This window comes from Salvelinus alpinus, chromosome 15 (genome assembly GCF_045679555.1).
Source record: "Salvelinus alpinus chromosome 15, SLU_Salpinus.1, whole genome shotgun sequence".
Lineage (NCBI taxonomy): Eukaryota > Metazoa > Chordata > Actinopteri > Salmoniformes > Salmonidae > Salvelinus > Salvelinus alpinus.
In genome coordinates this window covers 16,629,219-16,650,597 of record NC_092100.1, presented here as the reverse complement: position 1 = coordinate 16,650,597, position 21,379 = coordinate 16,629,219, and the positions used below count along the sequence as shown (strand labels likewise).

The 21,379-nt window shown below is 44.5% G+C and overlaps 1 protein-coding gene across 1 annotated transcript in view; it reads left to right on the top strand.

The window, feature by feature from the left end:
- Positions 1-6,215: 6,215 nt before the first annotated feature.
- The window catches only part of apc2 (APC regulator of WNT signaling pathway 2), a 44,427-nt gene continuing 29,263 nt past the window's right edge, over positions 6,216-21,379 (top strand). The window contains exon 1 of the mRNA XM_071342635.1: positions 6,216-6,336. The gene's annotated coding sequence lies outside the window, so the exon portion shown is untranslated. The remainder of the gene's footprint in view (positions 6,337-21,379) is intronic.

Here is a 21,379-nt window from a genome sequence, read left to right as displayed (position 1 = left end):
GACAAACCATTTCTGTATGGACCTTGCTTTGTGCACGGGCCTTCCCCAAACTGCACAGAATTGTCTAGAATGTCATTGTATGCTGAAGTGTTAAGATTTCCCTTCAAATCAAATGTTATTGGTTACATACACATGGTTAGCAGATGTTAATGTGAGTGTAGCTGTAACGAAATGCTTGTGCTTCTAGTTCCAACAGTACAGTAATATCTAACAAGTAACCTAACAATCCCACAACAACTACCTAATACACACAAATCTAAGTGAAGGGATGGAATAAGAATATGTACATATAAATATATGGATGAGTGATGACCGAGCAGCATAGGCAAGATGCAATAGATGGTATAGAACACAATATATACATATGAGATGAGTAATGCAAGATATGTAAACATTATTAAAGTGGCATTATTAAAGTGGCTAGTGATCCATTTATTCGAGTCTGTATGTAGGCAGCAACCTCTCCGTGTCAGTGGTGACTGTTTAACAGTCTGATGGCCTTTCGATAGAAGCTGTTTTTCAGTCTCTCAGTCCCAGCTTTGATGCACCTGTACTGACCTCGCCTTCTGGATGATAGCGGGGTGAACAGGCAGTGGCTCAGGTGGTTGTTGTCCTTGATGATCTTTGTTAGCCTTCCTGTGACATCAGGTGCTGTAGGTTTCCTGGAGGGCAGGTAGAGTGCCCCCGGTGATGTGTTGTGCAGACCGCACCACCCTCTGGAGAGCCTTGCGGTTGTGGGCGGTGCAGTTGCCGTATCAGGTGGTGATACAGCCCGACAGGATGCTCTCAATTGTGCATCTGTAAAAGTTTGTGAGGGTTTTTGGTGACAAGCAACATTTCTTCAGCCTCCTGAGGTTGAAGAGGCGCTGTTGCGCCTTCTTCACCACACTGTCTGTGTGGGTGGACGATTTCAGTTTGTCCGTGATGTGTACGTCGAGGAACTTAAAACTTTCCACCTTCTCCACTGCTGTCCCGTCGATGTAGATAGGGGGGTGCTCCCTCTGCTGTTTCCTGAAGTCCACAATCATCTCCTTTGTTTTGTTGACGTTGAGTGAGAGGTTGTTTTCCTGACACCACACTCCGAGTGCACTCATCTCCACCCTGTAGGCTTTCTCGTTGTATTTGGTAATGAAGCCCACTACTGTTGTGTCATCTGCAAACTTGATGAATGAGTTGAAGGCCACCCAGTCATGGGTGAACAGGGAGTACAGGAGGGGGCTGAGCACGCACCTTTGTGCGGCCCCAGATGTTGTTTCCTACCTTCACCACCTGGGGGCGGCCCGTCAGAAAATCCAGGACCCAATTGCACAGGGTGGGATTGAGACCCAGGGCCTCAAGCTTAATGATGAGCTTGGAGGGTACTATGGTGTTGAATGCTGAGCTGTAGTCGATGAACAGCATTCTTACATAAGTATTCCTCTTGTCCAGATGGGATAGGGCAGTGTGGCGATTGCATCGTCTGTGGACCTATTGGGGCGATATGTAAATTGGAGTGGGTCTAGGGTGGCAGGTAAGGTGGAGGTGATATGATCCTTGACTAGTCTCTCAAGGCACTTCATGATGACAGAAGTGATTGCTATGGGGCGATAGTCATTTTGTTCAGTTCTTTTTGCCTTATTGGGTACAGGAACAATGGTGGCCATCTTGAAGCATGTGGGGACAGCAGACTGGGATAGGGAGAGATTGAATATGTCCGTAAACACACCAGCCAGCTGGTCTGCGCATGCTCTGAGGACGCGGCTAGGGATGCCTTTTAGGCTGGCAGCCTTGCGAGGGTTAACACGTTTAAATGTCTTACTCACTTCGGCCACGGAGAAGGAGAGGGGTGGCCTGCAATCCTTGGTAGTGGGCCGCGTCGGTGGCATTGTATTATCCTCAAAGCAGGCAAATGAGGTGTTTAGTTTGTCTGGAAGCAAGACGTCGGTGTCCGTGACATGGCTGGTTTTCTTTTTGTAGTCCGTAATTGTCTGTCGACCCTGCCACATACACCTCGTGTCTGAGTCGTTCAATTGCGACTCCACTTTGTCCCTATACCGACATTTCGCTTGTTTGACTGCCTTGCGAAAGGAATAACTACACTGTTTATATTCAGCCATATTCCCAGTCATCTTTCCATGGTTAAATGCAATGTTTCGCACTTTCAGTTTTGCGTGAATGTCGCCATCCATCCATGGTTTCTGGTTAGGGTAGGTTTTAATAGTCACAGTGGGTACAACATCTCCAATGCACTTCCATATAAACCAATGTTATTCTCTGAGGCTGCCCGGAACATTTCCCAGTCTGCGTGATCAAAACAATCTTGAAGCGTGGATTACGATTGTTCAGACCAGCGTTGAGTAGTTCTAGTCACGGGTACATCCTGTTTGAGTTTCTGCCTATAGGACTAGAACTAAGGGGCCAAGCCCGAACCATGAAAAACAGCCCCAGACCATTATTCCTCCTCCACCAAACTTTACAGTTGGCACTATGCATTGGGGCACGTAGCGTTCTCCTGGCGTCCGCCAAACCGAGAGTGCAATGGCGATGACCTTTACACCACTCCAGCCGACGCTTGGCATTGCGCATGGTGATCTTAGGCTTGTGTGCGGCTGCTCGGTCATGGAAACCCTGTTGTGGAAATTCACCACTAAGGACTCAAAGTCAAATTAAATTAAGTAATGTTTATTAACGCACAGAGAGGTTCACAAACTCAATACAAGCCTGATGAAACTCTGAAAAGGGGCGTTCCCTTTCAGTCCCTTTATACTGCTACACAAACAAGTCATATAACCTTCAAACTGAGACATTTTATAACTCTTCTAGTCCCAAGATAATGTTTTACAAATTGCTTATTAGTGATAGTGTGGTTTACTCCTTTGTGCAGTCAATCTGTCACTCGCATGAACCCAACCAAGACAGGTTATTACAAAACAGCATTGTGCTAAACATACGATCTGATACACACAGAGACAATTTCCATTACAAACCATTCCATGAAGCTCCCGACAAACAGTTCTTGTTCTGACGTTGCTTCCAGAAGCAGTTTGGTACTCAGTATTGAGTGTTGCAACTGAGGACAGATTATTTTTAGGCACTACTTGCTTCAGCACTCTGCGGTCCCGTTCTGTGAGCTTGTGTTTCCACTTCAAAACAGAACTTACTTTTGAAGCTCTAGCAGGGCAGAAATTTGACAAAGGGACTTGTTGAAAAGGTGGTATCATATGACGGTGCCACGTTGAAAATCCCTGAGCTCTTCAGTAAGGCCATTCTACTGCCAATGTTTGTCTATGGAGATTGCATGGCTGTGTGCTCAATTGTATACACCTGTCAGCAATGGGTGTGGCTGAAATAGCCAAATCCACTAATTTGAAGGGGTGTCCACATACTTTTGAGTTGTATCTAGCATATGATTATCTTTGATTAGATGGGGTTCTTTAAGTCGGTCAGTTTAATGTAGTGTAGGCCAACATGCGGTGCTTTAGGCTGCCACATAATTTGTGTCAGTGAGTGGATACCGTTTGCTGCCTGTTAAATATCATAGTGGCTCCAGAGTGACATGGTGCAGAAGGAACAGCTCCCAGGTTTTTTTCTCTCTCTCTCTCTCTCTCTCTCTCTCTCTCTCTCTCTCTCTCTCTCTCTCTCTCTCTCTCTCTCTCTCTCTCTCTCTCTCTCTCTCTCTCTCTATTGGTGGGAGTGAACATGAAGCTAAGCTTCAGGCCTCAACCCTAACAATACATTTAACGATTAATTTGCCCCTCCCCCACTAAATGGCAGTAAGGTAGGCCTCACTGACCTAGAATTAATGTGCTTTTGAGTGACAACGGCAGAAAGGTTGAGGCTAGAAAGAAAATTCACGCATGGGATCGCTCAACAGACGCTTCCGATGAACGCAATCCAGCATCTGACCATGTGAAATTAACCCTTCACAGTGAAAACTTGGTCCCACAGAGAGCGGAAGGAGAGAGGGAGTCAGTATGCAGACAGAGGTGGGAAAGAGGAGGGAGAGAGAGTAGGGAGAGGGAGAGAGAGAGATGAGAGGAAGGCAGGGAAAGACAGAAGGAGAGAGAATGGAGGGGCGAAGGGAGAGAGAACATGGGGAGAGGGGGAGAGGGTTAAGGAGGGATGGGAGAGAGATTAGAGTAGGGGGAGGAGGGAAAGAAGGAGGGAGAGAGAATGGAGGAGGAGGGTGCGAGAGAGAGAGGGAGGGGGTGAAGGAGGGAGGGAGGGGGAGAAAGAGGAGGGAGGGGAGAGAGAGAGTCAGTCAACAGACAAACAGAGGTAGGAGAGAGGAGGGAGAGAGACGATGGAGAGGGAGAGAGAGACGAGAGGAGGGGGAGGCAGGGAAAGAAGGAGGGAGAGAGAATGGAGCGGGAGGAGGGAGAGAGAAAGGGGAGACTGGGGGAAGGGGAGAGAGAGAGGGAGAGGGTGAAGGAGGGATGGGAGAGAGAGGAGGGAGAGAGAATGGAAGAAGGAGGAGGGAGAGAGAGAAAAGGGGAGAGTGAGGGAGGGGTAGAGAGGGGAGAGAGAGAGAGAAGGTGGGAGCGGGGTGAAAGAAGGGGGAGGAGAGAGAAGAAAAGGAGTGGGGATAAAAAGGTGGAGAGAGAGAGACAGACATGAGATGAACAAGAAAACCGTCAACCCTGTGACACTCATATTTTCCCATTGACTGCAATATACTGAGAAAAATTCACTGATGTGAGAGAGATGGCGCCACTGTCTGTAGATTTTCCCAGACAGCCTTTCTTGGTGCAGCTGACACTAAAGATTAGCTGTCGTCTCCCTCCAGTGGTAAATTGAGAAATTACAAGAATAAGAGGCAACGCCCACCTCTAAAACAATGGCGCATGGTTAACCAATTATGAATGGGGTCATGTGTCTTTCTTCATTATTTATCAACGAGTTGGGTAAGGTGAATGAATAACTAAATTATACCTGGATAGGCAAAGTACTCAGGGGATCTGTCCGTTCAGCACCCCACTGCCCTGGTCAGGAACCTCTGTCAAGGCAGCGGCCCCATTCACCTGTTCAGCACCATGGACAGCAACCCCTGGCAAGGCATCGCCCCCATTCACATGTTCAGCACCATGGACAGCAACCCCTGGCAAGGCAGCGCCCCCATTCACCTGTTTAGCACCATGGACAGCAACCTCTGTCAAGGCAGCGGCACCATTCACCAGTTCAGCACCATGAACAGCAACCCCTGGCAAGGCAGCGGCCCCATTCACCTGTTCAGCACCATGGACAGCAACCCCTGGCAAGGCAGCGGCCCCATTCACCTGTTCAGCACCATGGACATCAACCCCTGGCAAGGCAGCGGCCCCATTCACCTGTTCAGCACCATGGACAGCAACCCCTGGCAAGGCAGCGGCGCCATTCACCTGTTCAGCACCATGGACAGCAACCCCTGGCAAGCTTTGAGCAGAACATGTCAAAACTAAGCCTTGATACGACCAAAGTTTGCACAGTATTATGATTCACAGATGCACACATTATAGGTGGGAACCAAATCTGACATCTGTGTGCTTTCCCATATACACGTTTAAAGTTAAAGTTAAAAGTTTAGGCTTAGATTTTGCTAACCAGTCTTTACGCCGAACGTATGAAGCAAATCCGAAGGCAAATCATTTTTTCCTCAAAACAGCTTCAATTCATCTGGGCATGGACTCTACAAGGTGTCGACTCTACAAAGCGTTCCACAGGGATATTTGCCCATATTGACTCCAATGCTTCCCACAGTTGTGTCAAGTTGGCTGGATGTCCTTTGGGTGGTGGACCATTCTTGATACACACGGGAAACTGTGGAGCATGAAAATCCCAGCAGTGTTGCAGTTCTTGACACAAACCGTTTAGCCTGGTACCTACTACCATACCCCATTCAAAGGCAGTTAAATATTTAGTCTTGCCCATTCACCTTCTGAATGGCACACATACACAATCCATAGCTCAATTGTCTCAAACATAATTCTGTAACCTGTCCCCTCCCCTTCATGTACACTGATTGAAGTGGATTTATCAAGTGACCTCAATAAGGGATCAGAGCACCTGGATGTCCTTAATATTTAGTACAATAAGCGTATACATTTCGAGTCTAGATAAAGGTACAACCAAATATGCGTGAAATATTTATAATACTTTCTATATTCAAAATTGCCTACCAAGAAAAATAAATAGCGTTTTTAGGGAAATTGAGAGACAGCGAGAGAGAGAGCGCGAGAGAGATGGGGAGAGGTTGTGGTGTGTGACAGACTAGCATCACAACAGTAACACGCAGCAGCTAGTGGCGAATTCAGTTTCACTCCCACAGATTCCCGAGGTCTCCTTCCACACCCTATTGAAATCAACAGCTCGGGAAATGAGGTAAGAATAAAGCACAATTGTATGTCTTCTAATTATTTTACATGCCAGCAACGAATGCATCATCAAACGTAGATTTAAAAGCTACGATTTTTTTTTTTTTATCGGTTTCTTACGATGCTGCATGAAAATGGAGGTCGGGTTGGTTACGTTGCGAGCTGAGCAGAGGGGGAATAGTCCTGATGCGAATAGAATGTTAAACAGGCGGATGAATGGACGTTTTTTTCAAGATACACATGACGCTTTTAGCCTTGAATGCATTTTATTTTCAATCTTCACTGCAAAAAGGGATTTGTAGCCCAGATTGTTCAATGTATAGGCAGGTACTGAAAATGTATTGCAAGGTCGATTGAAACAGGTAGGCTTGTCCAGGTGACCTAATGTGATGGTTTCGAAATGGTACATGTGCAGGCTATTTCTCTAACTGATCATCTCTCCACTCGACGTCAATAAATCATGGACATATTTTGCATTGAAATCGATTCGTGTATTTTCGTAGCTACGTGGTGGCCTATTTGAAGTCGCCAATGGAAGAAAACAGTAGACCATCGCTGTTGTGTGATTGATGGACTCCTATTTGTTTTTATTAAGTTGTTTGGCTGAGCGATGTAAGGCTATATGGATATGCACAATGTTTAACAACAATGCATGCTGTTTTAAGCTTTTACATTTTTATTAGGCCTATGTGGTAAATTCCAGAGATATAAGGCCTACACTTGATTATTGAGAATGGTGGATAGACATTTAGAGCTGTACTGGCTTATGTGCAGGAGGCTGCGTGTGTGTCTGTCCTTATTTTGTAGCCTATGGATTACAAAATGTATCGAATTTACATTAGAATGCATACGCACACAAAAAGTTCATAAAATTAGGTTATTTTTTGTCAGTTTGAATCAATCACCGGAACCTCATCAGTGTAAAATATAATTTTTGTGACATTGTGACATTTGTGTAAAATTACATCACACCTCATTAGAAAAATATATATTGTATGGAAAGGAAATTAGTAGCCACATACAGCTTAATACTACATGAATAATAATGTGTAAACCCAGAAGTAGAGAAGAAAATATAATACCTATTTTTTAAATCAGTTTTATAGCATCATTGATCTCACTGTAGACACACAATCAGTACAGATCCTACTCTAATGAGTCTCTTAGGGACTGGCCACCCACTGTGGCCATGGCTTTGATTATCCTGTGAGTGGCTTCTATCATACAACTAGGGTGTGGCTGTGCCCTATTAGATCTGTTGCAATCTGTGTATGTGTAACAGTATTGCTTCCGTCCCTGTCCTTGCCCCAACCCGGGCTTGAACCAGGGACCCTCTGCACATATCAACAATTGCCTCCCATGAAGGGTTGTTACCTATCTGTCACGTTCCTGACCTGTTTTCTCTTGTTTTGTATTTATTTTGTATGGTCAGGGCGTGAGTTGGGTGGGTTGTCTATGTGTTGTTTTCTATGTTGGGGTTTTGTGCGTTCGGCCTGGTATGATTCTCAATCACAGGCAGCTGTCAATCGTTGTCCCTGATTGAGAATCATACTTAGGCAGCCGGGGTTCACGTGTGTGTTTGTGGGTGTTTGTCTTTCGTGTTCGTATTCATGCCACACGGGACTGTTTTCGGTTGGATTCTATTTGTTAATTTGTTTTATTGTAGTGTTCAGTTAATTTTATAATAAATTATGGACACTTTCCACTCTGCGTCTTGGTCCGATCCCTACACCTCCTCTTCAGACGAAGAGGAGGAAATCTGCCGTTACACTATCGCTCCACAAAAGCAAGGGAAACAACTACTTCAAGGTCTCAGAGCGAGTGACGTCACCGATTGAAATGCCACTAGTGTGCACCGCTAACTAGCCAGCCATTTCACACCGGTTACATATGTCTCATATCAAGCATTCACGACAACATCCAGGAATCCAATGTTATTTTCTCCGTTTTCACTTCCATCACTGCAGTTGGTTAACTAGCAGCGAAACTGTATGCCATGATGTTCTGAGCTGTCTGGACACTGTCTGGACAAAACTGCCCAAGGGAACTGAACTTGACCACGAGAGAACTGCCAGGTTAAACAGACCATCGATTCATAGCCCCTTTAGGCCTGGAAACTAAGCCATCGCCAGGCCTTAAAAGGCCTCAACATGGAAGGCGCTTACATAATGTTATATAATGTGATGATTTTTTAGTGAAGGGATGGGCTACATGTACTACACTACATGACCACTTTCTCGTCTCATTCCACCATTATGAGCATTAATATGAGTTTTTTCCCTCCCCCTTTGCTGTTAGAGCAGCCTCCACTCTTCTGGGAAGGCTTCCTACTAGATGTTGGAACATTTATGTGGGGACTTGCTTCCATTCAGCCACAAGAGCATTAGTGAGGTTGGGCACTGATTTTGAGAGATTAGCCCTGGCTCGCAGTTGGTGTTCCATTTCATCCCAAAGGAGTTTGATGGGGTTGAGGTCAGGGCTCTATGCAGGCCAGTCAAGTTCTTCCACACCGATCTCGATAAACCATTTCTGTATGGACCTTGCTTTGTGCATGGGGGCATTGTCATGCTGAAACAGGAAAGGGCCTTCCCCAAACTGTTGCCACAAAGTTGGAAGCACAGAATCGTCTAGAATGTCATTGTGTGCTGTAGCGTTAAGATTTCCCTTCACTGGAATTAAGGGGCCTAGCCTGAACCATGAAAAACAGCCCCTGAGCATTATTCCTCCTCCACCAAACTTTACAGTTAGCACTATGCATTGGAGCAGGTCGTGTTTTCCTGGCATCCACTAAACCCAGATTTGTCTGTCGGACTGCCAGATGGTGAAGCGTGATTCATTACTCCAGAGAACGTATTTCCACTGCTCCAGAGTCCAATGGCTGCGAGCTTTACACCACTCCAGCCAATGTTTGGCATTGCGCATGGTGATCTTAGGCTTGTGTGCGGCTGCTCGGCCGAACAGCGCCCGGCTGCCGACGAACAGTTTTTGTGCTGACATTGCTTCCGGAAGCAGTTTGGAGTGTTGCAACTGAGGAAAGGCGATTTTTACTCGGCGGTCCCTTTCTGTGAGCTTGTGTGGCCTACCACTTCGCGGCTGAGCATTAGTTGCTCCTAGACATTTTCACTTCACAATAACAGCACTTACAGTTGACCGGGGCAGCTCTAGCACGGCAGAAATTTGATGAACTGACTTGTTGGAAAGGTAGCATCCTATGACGGTGCCACATTGAAAGTCACTGAGCTCTTCAGTAAGGGCATTCTACTACCAATGTTTGTCAATGAAGATTGCATGGCTGTGAGCTCAATTTTATATACATGACAGCAATGGGTGTGGCTGAAATAGCCTAATCCACTAATTTGAAGGGGTGTCCACATACTTTTGTATATACAGTGCCTTCGGAAAGTATTCAGACCCCTTGACCTTTTCCACATTTTGTTACGTTACGGCCAATTCTAAAATTGATTAAATCATTTTCTTTCCTCATCAATCTACACACAATACCCCATAATGACAAAGCGAAAACATTAAATGTTTTTGTAAATGTATTAAAAATAAACAACAGAGATACCTTATTTACATAAGTATTCAGACCCTTTGCTATGAGACTCGAAATTGAACTCAGGTGCATCCTGTTTCCATTGATCATCCATGAGATGTTTCAACAACTTGATTGGAGTCCACCTGTGCTACATTCAATTGATTGGACATGATTAGGAAAGGCTGTCTATATAAGGTTGACAGTCCATGTCAGAGCAAAAACCAAGCCATGAGGTCGAAGAAATTGTCCGTAGAGCTCCAAGACAGGATTGTGTCGAGGCACAGATCTGGGGAAGGGTACCACATGTTTTGCAGCATTGAAGGTTCCCAAGAACACAGTGGCCTCCATCAGTATTAAATGGAAGAAGTTTGGAACCACCAAGACTCTTCCTAGAGCTGGCTGCCCGGCCTAATATAACAATCTGGGGAGAAGGGCCTTGGTCGGGGAGGTTACAAAGAACCCGATGGTCACAGTGACAGAGCTCCAGAGTTCCTCTGTGGAGATGGGAGAACCTTCCAGAAGGACAACCATCTCTGCAGCACTCCACCAATCAGACGGAAGCCACTCCTCAGTAAAAGGCACTTGACAGCTCGCTTGTAGGCACCTAAAGACTTTCAGACCATGAGAAACAAGATTCTCTGGTTGAATGAAAACAAAATTGAACTCTTTGGCCTGAATGCCAAGCATCACGTCTAGAGGAAACCTGGCACCATCCCTACGTTGAAGCATGGTGGTGGCAGCATCATGCTGTGGGTATGTTTTTCAGCGGCAGGGACTGCGAGACTAAGCAGGATTGAGGGAAAGATGAACGGAGCACAGTACAGAGAGATCCTTGATGAAAACCTCCTCCAGAGCGCTCAGGACCTCAGACTCACATTCGATTCACATTCGCCCCAGTCAACAATCCTAAGCAGACAGCCAAGACAATGCAGGAGTGGCTTCTGAATGTCCTTGAGGGACCCAAACAGAGCCCGGGCTTGAACCCGATCGAACATCTCTGGAGAGACCTGATAATAGCTGTGCAGCAATGCTCCCAATCCAACCTGACAGAGCTTGAGAGGATCTGCAGAGAAGAATGGGAGAAACTCCCCAATTACAGGTGTCTCATCTGAAAGTTGTAAATTCTTGGTTATCTTCACGAACCCTGGCTTAGAAGTTGAATCAGCAATACAAAATTTGGTTTAATTATTTATTTACTAAATACGTATACATATACACAGAATGTATCATACATTGATTACAAATTATGTCATAAAGGAAAACATCCCTAGCGGACGGAACAGATATGACGGCTGGTTACACAAAGAAAGGGGGTTGGGTTTGAGTGAAAGAGCAGGAAGACTGAGGAGCAAAAAGGTTTTGTGTCTCTATCGGGCCGTAGGCAACTATGCTATCGTAAATACAGTATCTTATGCAGTCTAAATAACCGCCCATTTGAAAAAGGATAATGCAATAAATATTTACTCTGAGCTGCGCTTCGGTAGATTGGTCGTAGATAGTTGGTCCAGCATGGATCTCTGGTCCTCTGAAAGATGTCCAGTGGTGAATTGGTGCGTGGTAGAATGGATACTCTGTCCGTCCTCTCCTAGCCCACGTCTACAGTTGCTGCGCTAACGCAACGGCTAGGAGGTATCACTTCTTTAGTGAATAAGAGTTCAAAGTTCATACCAAGTTGCCATACTTTGCTCATGCTATTTTCTGGTTGGTATAGTCGAAATCCATCCTTTCGGCGTGTGGATCGTCATCTTCACGTTGAAATTCGATGGTAATTTCGTTAGGTTCTTGTCGTTCAACCAGAGCTCACGCTGAGGTTGGCTTAGTTCTGTAGGTGACCTTGTCCTTTTTAACGCGGGGACCACAAGTCCTCACGTCCTTGGAACAGGAAGTAGAATTTTCGTCAACGAGTTTATATAGTGGTGAAAAAAGGGCGTGTTTCATAGTTTACAACCAAAGTCTGTTCACTTGGGCGGGGCCTCTGAGTGAGCAGAGTTTCTCTATGACAAACCGTTCTCTCATTTAAGAAGCTAAAATTACATCTCATCTTTTCACAAATAGTTTCATATTTAAACATTTAAATTGCACAACAATTCCATGTGAATCTGATAACTATAATGTGTAGACTTTCCAAGATACCGTTTATGTTGTCCTATCATCAGCAATAATGTCTCAGACGCCAACTGATCTGACATCATGTTCATTAAGTACTAACGCATATTTTCAACTGGTTGGATTACCGAAATAGGGTTCCATTTCCCACCTTTTGATGTTCACAGACTCTCTATGTTAACAAAGGGATTTTCAATAGTCACATTGGTAGAATAGAGAGAGAGGAAAATGGGAAAGGTATTTATGGGGGTCATAAACCTCTTCCAACAGACCAACGTCATGACACCATTAATTAGCTAGCCTCCCATAATTTTACTGACTGTTCCAAAGCATTTAACATCATATTTGAAGCAAATGTAGGATATAGCACTTTATGAGTGTCTAATGACATGGTCAGTCAAACCCAGAGAATCAGTATGAAGAATTGGTATTATATATTTCTTTGTAAGACATGGTTCTTGAGGGAGGCATTTGTTACAGTACAATAGCTATGATATATTCGTTTTTCCGAAGGATGATGTGTATTTCTTGACACGCTCAAGGGAATATCCAAGTTCAGCAATGTCTTCAGATTACAAATGTATATCACCTAATCATATCCATTTCTATTTTCCTAATATTTCGGCAGTTGGTTGCTGAACCTCACTTCAGATGCATGTCTATTAAATTGAAAAAACAACCATCTAGACATTTGAGCAGTTTGCCAGTTTCTCTCTATATAGCCTACTGCAATTGACATTCCCAAACATTGGTAGGAAGGAACGCAAATCTAATACAGTTAAGGGCCTTATTTCCATTATCACTGAACGCATTCTTTCCTGTAATGGATGCTGAAATGTTGCTGCTGATGACTCTGCTTCAGATACAATCTCTGAGGCAGTGCCTTTAAACTCAGAGCCAAAGTCATTGACATAATTAGCCAATGTGAACAAAGGCTTGCCTTGCTCACAATGAATGTACGTCATTCAGAATGCAATGGAAGATCTCTTATCCATAGAGGCTATAGTGGGATATATAATGTTGATCTCTGTCACCTAAACTGTAGGAAATGTCATCCCTTCTACCTATGGAAGCCTACCACCTCTTTCCATTGTAAATTTATCGGTTGATGGTGTAATGCTAACCTCCTCTTTTGACTCATCCTTACTGTAGTAGTTGCTAGGAGACCCCCTTAGGTTACATACCATAGGGTTGGTCTATCTAGTGACTGTACGTTCCAACCCCAACCAGAAACCATGGATTACAGGCAAAATTCGCACTGAGCTAAAGGGTAAGCTGCCGCTTTCAAGGAGCGCGACTCTAACCCGGAAGCTTATAAGAAATCCCGCTATGCCCTCCAACGAACCATCAAACAGGCAAAGCATCAATACAGGACTAAGATTGAATCGTACTACACCGGCTCTGATGCACGTCAGATGTGGCAGGGCTTGCAAACTATTACAGACTACAAAGGGAGGCACAGCCGAGATCTGCCCAGTGACACGAGCCTACCAGACGAGCGAAATAACTTCCATGCTCGCTTCGAGGCAAGTAACACTGAAACATGCATGAAATGACTGAGATCACACTCTCCGCAGCCGATGTGAGTAAGACTTTTAAACAGGTCAACATTCACAAGGGCCAGACGGATTACCAGGACATGTACTCCAAGCATGCGCTGACCAGCTGGCAAGTGTCTTCACTCACATTTTCAACCTCTCCCTGTCTGCGTCTGTAATACCAACATGTTTCAAGCAGACCACCATAGTTCCTGTGCCCAAGAACACTAAGGTAACCTGCCTAAATGACTACCGACCCGTAGCACTCACGTCTGTAGCCATGAAATGCTCACATCAACACCATTAACCCAGAAACCCTGGACCCCCTCCAATTTGCATACCGCCCCAAAAGATCCACAGATGATGCAATCTCTATTGTACTCCACACTGCCCTTTCCCACCTGGACAAAAGGAACACCTATGTGAGAATGCTATTAATTGACTACAGCTCAGCGTTCAACACCATAGTGCCCTCAAAGCTCATCACTAAGCTAAGGAACCTGGGACTAAACACCTCCCTCTGCAATTGAATCCTGGACTTCCTGACGGGCACGCCCCCAGGTGGTAAGGGTAGGTAACAACACATCCGCCACGCTGATCCTCAACACGGGGGCCTCTCAGGGGTGCGTGCTCAGTCCCATCCGGTACTCCCTGTTCACTCATGACTGCACAGCCGGGCACGACTCCAACACCATCATTAAGTTGTCCGACAACGATGAGACAGCCTATAGGGTAGAAACCTCACCGTGTGGTGCAAGGACAACAACCTCTCCCTCAACGTGATCAAGACAAAGGAGATGATTGTGGACTACAGGAAAAGGAGGACCGAGCATGCCCCCATTCTCATCGATGGGGCTGTAGTGGAGCAGGTTGAGAGCTTCAAGTCCCTTGGCGTCACCAACAAACTAACATGGTCCAAGCACACCAAGACAGTCGTGAAGAGGGCACGACAAACCTATTCCCCTTCAGGAGACTGAAAAGATTTTGCATAGGTCCTCAGATCCTCAAAAGGTTTTACAGCTGCACCATCGAGAGCATCCTGACGGGTTGCATCACTGCCTGGTATGGCAACTGCTCGGCCTCCGACCGCAAGGCACTACAAAGGGTAGTGCGTATGGCCCAGTACATCACTGGGGCCAAGCTTCCTGCCATCCAGGACCTCTATACCAGGAGGTGTCAGAGGAAGGCCCTAAAATGTGTTCAAGACTCCAGCCACCCTAGTACATAGACTGTTCTCTCTGCTACCACACGGAAAGCGGTACCAAAGCACCAAGTCTAGGTCCAAGAGGCTTCTAAACAGCGTCTACCCCCAAGCTTTAAGAGTCCTGAACATCTAATCAACTGGCTATCCCCCTCTTCTACGCTGCTGCTACTCTCTGTTATTATCTATGCATAGTCACTTTAATAACTCTACCTACATGTACATATTACCTCAATTACCTCAACACCGGTACACCCTGTATATAGCCCTGCTATTGTTATTTACTGCTGCTCTTTAACTAAGTATTTGTTATTCTTGTCTCTTATTTTCTTAAAACTGCATTGTTGGTTAAGGGCTTGTAGTAAGCATTTCACTGTAAGTTCTACACCTGTTGTATTCGGCGCATGTGACAAATAACATTTGATGTGATTTGATCATATGTCTGTCATTGGGACCCATGTATGGTTTTAGAATCTGTAGAGACAGCTATAGCTAGCAAAGCCTTTCCCTTCTTGGTGTAGGCTTGTATAAACAAAAGGCCCAGTGCGTGACACTAAGATTATGCAATCTTCTTTAGTGGTCTTTACCATGCACATATCTCCCTTTACATCTGACATGTAATACTTCCATGTAATTGATGAAAACAAAATGTTGCGGTCACTTTTGAAGGACGTGTCCCCAGAGACATTTATCGTTTTGGGTCTGGGTCATTTAAGAACTTGTGCACAGAGTCGAAGGCTTTTGACTGGCAAGTGAATTCCAGTCAACTCCGATGATAACACCGTATTGATTCTTCACTTAGTGAGCATGTACAGAAGATTCAATCCCAGCTGTGACAAACTGATAGAAACAGTCTAGCTTTTACAGTCCATTCCCTAAGCTGGGATGGCCAGTCAGTTCCAGGCTAGCAAAGATCGGTTCTGTTAGCATTAGCTGTAACGTTAGCAATGTTCTAGCTAAGAAGGCCTACTAACTATGTTCTAACTATTGTATGTGCTGACAATGCTGTGTAAGCTATGTGCTAGCTCAATCAACAACAACAAAAACACTCTGCTCTATGATATTTCCCCGTGCGAGGACAATCCTTCTGTAAGCTTAGGATGTGTCCAATTGTCATGACAGTCACCATTTTGAAAGAAGAAAAACATCTGTGTCTGGAAACCTCACATAACTTCACCATTAGGAAATAAGCATTTGATCAGATTGCACAACTTCTTCCCCCGTTCACAATATCTGAATAATTCATGTTCTGGGTTTCATTTTGGATTAAATTGTAAATGCTCCTCCTACTTGGGTCAATCGAAGTGTATTGGAATGACAGTATATTACCTGGCCTTTTGACCCCAAAAGCTCCATCTCTGTCAGTATGGGCTCGTCTGACCCCATGCTCAATCCATGGAAGTGGGTTCCTCCATTATTGGAAAATGGGGCTGTGGTGATGCATTTCTTGTAAGATGGAAAATGTCCCTTATACTGCTTCATACGTATAAGAACTAGTTTTCATTAAACACCTGTGTTTGACTATATATGTTTTGGACCAAATTGACCATAATAATAGGTAGGATCCAACAACCTGAGCACGGCCTCATTGTTAATCCGTAGCCTATGGCTATTATTCTATTGCATTTTATACTAGCAAAATACTTAATAGCGGTTTAGACATTCATCAACACCTTGAACGCACCCGTGGTACTGCCCTACTGTGAGAGCTTTGTTGATTTTTAACCTACACCTACAGTATGATAAGATTGATTCTATTCAATTGTGCACAAGGACAAGACAGCCTGGTTGAGAAGAGAGATTCTCAGGCTCGCCATCTTCACTGGCAGGTGACGTTGCCGTGGTAACCAGACAGTCTTGGAGTGAAAGGGTGATGTAGGAAGAAATGCAGCAGTGGTGGGCGGGCGTGTTGGTTGGGGGAGAATCCTATTATGTATGCTACTCCTGTTCTTTGTTCCGGCCTCACATTCATGGCCTTCGTATGACTGTACCAATAATAACAGTGATAGCGTAATAAAAGTAAACTTATAGCTATGATAATCATGATAATGCAAATCTATTACTAATCTTTTTTAAGACTGAAATACATGCAGAAGTTCAGTAATGATAGAAAATTAGTAGCCTATTTTTATTATAAATAATTATGAGTTTTTATTAATCATTACTAATAACAATATTGTTACTACAGTATAAGTTGTGGTAAGAATGTTTTTACGGATTCGACTAGGGGATGAATTATTTTGTACAAGCTTCCATTGACAGACAACAAACCTGCTATTAGTGGCTAATTACTTAAACAAATTACCATAATTAGGAAAAACAAGATGGGAGAGGCAACAAACAGCTTGTTTGGCTCCGACTAATACTCATGGACCCCTGGACTTGAGCCCTTGACTGCTTAACCACAACAGACAATACTCAGAAACCAAATGTGCTTGTTCTTTCAGACTCAGATCCCCATTTATGTCCACGCAGCGTTTAAGTCATCGTCCGTCAGGAGAAAGTGCTCTTGATTAGCCTCTGTTTCGCATGACTTGGTTCGCTGGCTACACAAGCGGCAGTTGCATCCAGTGGATGTGGCTCAGACCTTTGGCTCCTATTGTGTTTGCATGACTGGAGATAGAAAGAGCCTGCTGTACAGAGCTTACTAGCTAATCACAGCACTGCTCGGCCCTAGCCCACTGCTGCTGTGGGGCATCTATGCTCTAGCATGGTTGATGTTCAGCCTGACCTTATAGGCGTGAAATGAGGCTCTGTGTTACGCTTTGTTTCTTTAAATTGTCTAAACATGGTTATTACAAAATCCTAAACTGGCCATAAGTCCATTTGGGTTCATCTTGCCACACTGCTCCATAGAGAGTTGGTGTGTACTGTGTTACTCACAGTAGGTGAGATAGTAGTGCCAGCTGAAGGCTGACTTCTTCCAGGTCATGGGTTGTGTAAGTTCTGGCTACTGCATATATTAGTCACTCACTGATCAAAATAAACATTCATTTAATGTCAGATTGCGGTTCTGAATGGAAACTGCACAGACCAGTTGTGAAGTAGGCAGCACATCATGTCAATGGCATTCGTTTAGCTGGTATCAATAGCCTTACACTATATGAGATGCCCACTTAACCACACACAGCAGGGGTGTGATGTCCAACATGGTTGCAGGACAGAGGATATGATATGGCATTTTTTTGCTCTATGACATCGATTACCCCTACCCTTCTATTACCCCTTCTGCTTAGTTCGCCTTCATTCATCTCATCCTCTCTTTTACCACCTTTTCTGAGCGTGAAAAGGGGATTGGCTGTTGCCATAGAAACTGTCTCGAACTGTAGCACGCCATTGGCAGGCTCGCTAACACTCGCACGGCTCCGTCTGAATTATATTCCTCTTGGGGACGATTTCCTCCTCCAGATTATCCAGCATGCATTGCGGCCCCACCAGCAGCAAATAGGACACAACATAAAGAGCCATGTAGGGGGGAAGAAAGAGAAAGGGAGGGGAAAAAACGCCAGGGAAATAGTCATCACCTGACAAATGTCACTGCAATTAATGCTTTTGCCACCGGGGCAATTAAGATGGAAGAAGGTCGTGATAACATTGGCCCGCAAGCCAGCTCATGAATAAATTGCTTTGATGGAAGAAACCTAATGGGCAAAATCAACCGACTGTATTGAATTCCCTTTGGACCACCATTCAGCACGCCCTCTCTCAGTCTCTACTCACTATCAGTGGCTGGCCTTCAGTAACACACTGCCACACTGCCTTCAAAGCTGTCCAGCAGAATAATAAATGTGTTTCATGTCTCCCACTTTGAAATGATAAAGAGAGTGGTGTGTTCAAGGCATGGGCAATGATGTGTCTCCATATGTCCACAGCCATTAGCTAGACATGCTGAGGCTGCTTTGTGCAGGCCGGATGCATATATTATCTTGCACCTGCCTATTTTCAGTACATATTGCCTTGCTTATTTCTATATGTGGATACAGATAAATGTGTAAAGAAATGCGACTCACTGATGGGAAAAAGTAGGAAAAAGACCACCTCTCTCATTGCTCCAACCCTCTGGGTTTATGGTAGAATGGCCAGACGGAAGCCACTCCTCAGTAAAGGCTCATGACAAACCGCTTGAAGTTTGTCAAAAGGCACCTAAAGGAATCTCAGACCATAAGAAACCAGATGGCCTGAATGCCAAGCGTCACGTCTGGAGGAAACCTTGCACCATCCCTACGGTGAAGCTTGGCCATATACCACAACCCTCTCGGGCCTTATTGCTTAAATATAAAACATTTAAACACGTACAATACTACATCAGCCTGATCTCTATTTTGTTCCACTGTGAATTCCCTAAGTGGTGACAGACACGCAGTAATGAAATGCAGTGCTATTCCAGCGGAGGGTTTGCTGCACTGACATTGCCTGCCTGCCCGAAAGCAGTGGTCCATAGCCTGACCTTTGTGACCCGCCAAAGGCGTAGATGCCCTCCCCAGTAATATAGAAGTGGCCTGAATTGTGCTGGTGTGTGCAGAAATACCTCTAATGTCTGGAAAGCACCTCCCCCCTCATCAGCACTGCCGCTGCGGGGAGGAAATCTCATCACTCAGGCTGACAAAGAACTGGCCGAGGTCCTTTAGCAATTCAGATGGCTACATTGTGCAGGAATGAACGTCTGTTCAAATGAAATTATGTGTCGTCAAAATCCATTGAATAAGACACCTTTTTTTGTGTATCTGTGTGTATTCATAGGAGTAATTCTTAAACAAATGTTTCCAGATAATATTTACAAAAATGAAATGGTGGACTGTATAAGGAGGCCAGGTAAGGAGTGATGTTACCACTATGGTGCATCTGTAAGAATGAAGGAATCATTGTTGGAGACAAGGTTTCCAGTTCAGGGTATTTATTAACTAACAATTAAGCCCAGCACAAGGACACAAGAAGTAGGATGGAGATTTGATGGCTTCTAAAGCAGGTAGGTTAGTTTGTGATACAAGTTCTAAGCTTGTGGTAGTGGCTGGAGCGGAATCAGTGGAATGGTATCCAAATACTTTCCAGCCATTATTTTGAGCCGTCCTCCCCTCAGTAGCCTCCACTGAGAGGTAGATACAACACATTAACAGAGAAGACAAAGTGCCATAACTAAGGAGAAATGTAAAAGTATAACAACCATGCTAACCAAACAAAGTTGTCAGGAGAGGGGGCATGTCCAGAGGGTAATTAGGGAATAGGTGGGCTGGCATGATCCTTCAGAACAATAGTAGGGCAGATGGATGCGCTTGCGCTCTCTGAAAAGCCAACTATGTTTACATTCTCAAACTACTTGCCATGCAAGCTTTATGCTTGAAAATGATGTGTGAAATTACAGGCCCAGGAGAATCACTGTCGCAGGTGCTGTTATCACCAGTCATGAAGAGCAGGAAGGCGTTAATAATGCACATCTGTCACTGTCGTCTGAGTCTCCATAAAACGCAGTGACTGACTGCTTCAGGCATAATGCACAAATGCGTACTGGCTTCATTTGTTTTCATTGATGTCAAGGTGACTAGGGGGTGAATTTGATTTGTTTCTATATAATTGCATTAAAGCCACCAGAAGTGAGTCGTATTCGATTTTTTGCATGCGTCATATATTTATGATACACTTTCAAATCCTTGAAATCTCATTAGCAAAGCAGCAATGGCTCCCTGCACACAGTCATTTATCAAAATGGCTGCGCTGTATTCCCTCACTGACAGCATTTCTGATTTTGTAAAAAGAGGTCCAAATCATCAAAGAACATAGCCCAGACAAAATCTATGAATTTGATGCATACATAATTGATGGACACAGAGGTTTTAGAATGATGAGCAACTATAATAAGTATGCTGTAATGTCAATTTGATATGGTTTGGTATTCAACTGATGTAACCAGCAAGGCTCCCGAGTGCCGCAGCGGTCTAAGTCAGTGCAAGAGGTCTCACTATAGTACCTGGTTCAAATCCAGTCTGTATCACATCCAGCCGCGATTGGGAGTCCCATTGGGCGGTGCACAAATGGCCCAGCGTTGTCAGGGTTTGGCCGGAGTAGGCTGTCATTGTAAATAAGAATTTGTTCTTAACTGACTTGCCTAGTTAAATAAAAAATCTCATACCATAATAACATCCAATATCTGTACCAATAACAGATTCTTAACCAGATTAACAAGATGCTTAAACAAAACACAGAGCATCTGTGTTACTGTGTCATGAGGCTTGAAAACGGGATAGACGCTCGCTGCCTTTTAGTCCTGTGTCTGTGTGTTTTGTAGCATATTGAATGGCCACACACAGAGTGAATACAGGCTCGGCCAAGCACAAACATTGATCAAAACGGAGCTAAACTTGATTTGACAGATGATACGTTTCTCTGTGTACCATCTGCTGCCAACCATACACTGCAGAGAGGAGAGATGTGGCCATTGTTTATATGTATGGAAGAGCCCTAAGCATTGCTCTTTCTATGTATGTTGTTTATACAGTACATTTAGAAAGTATTCACACCCCTTGACTTTTTCCACATTTTGTTGTGTTACAGCCTGAATTGAAAATGGATTCAAAGTGGAATTATGTACAAACAATACTCAATGATGTCAAAGTGGAATTATGTTTTTCGAAATTTGTACAAATTTATTAAAAATGAAAGACTGAAATGTCTT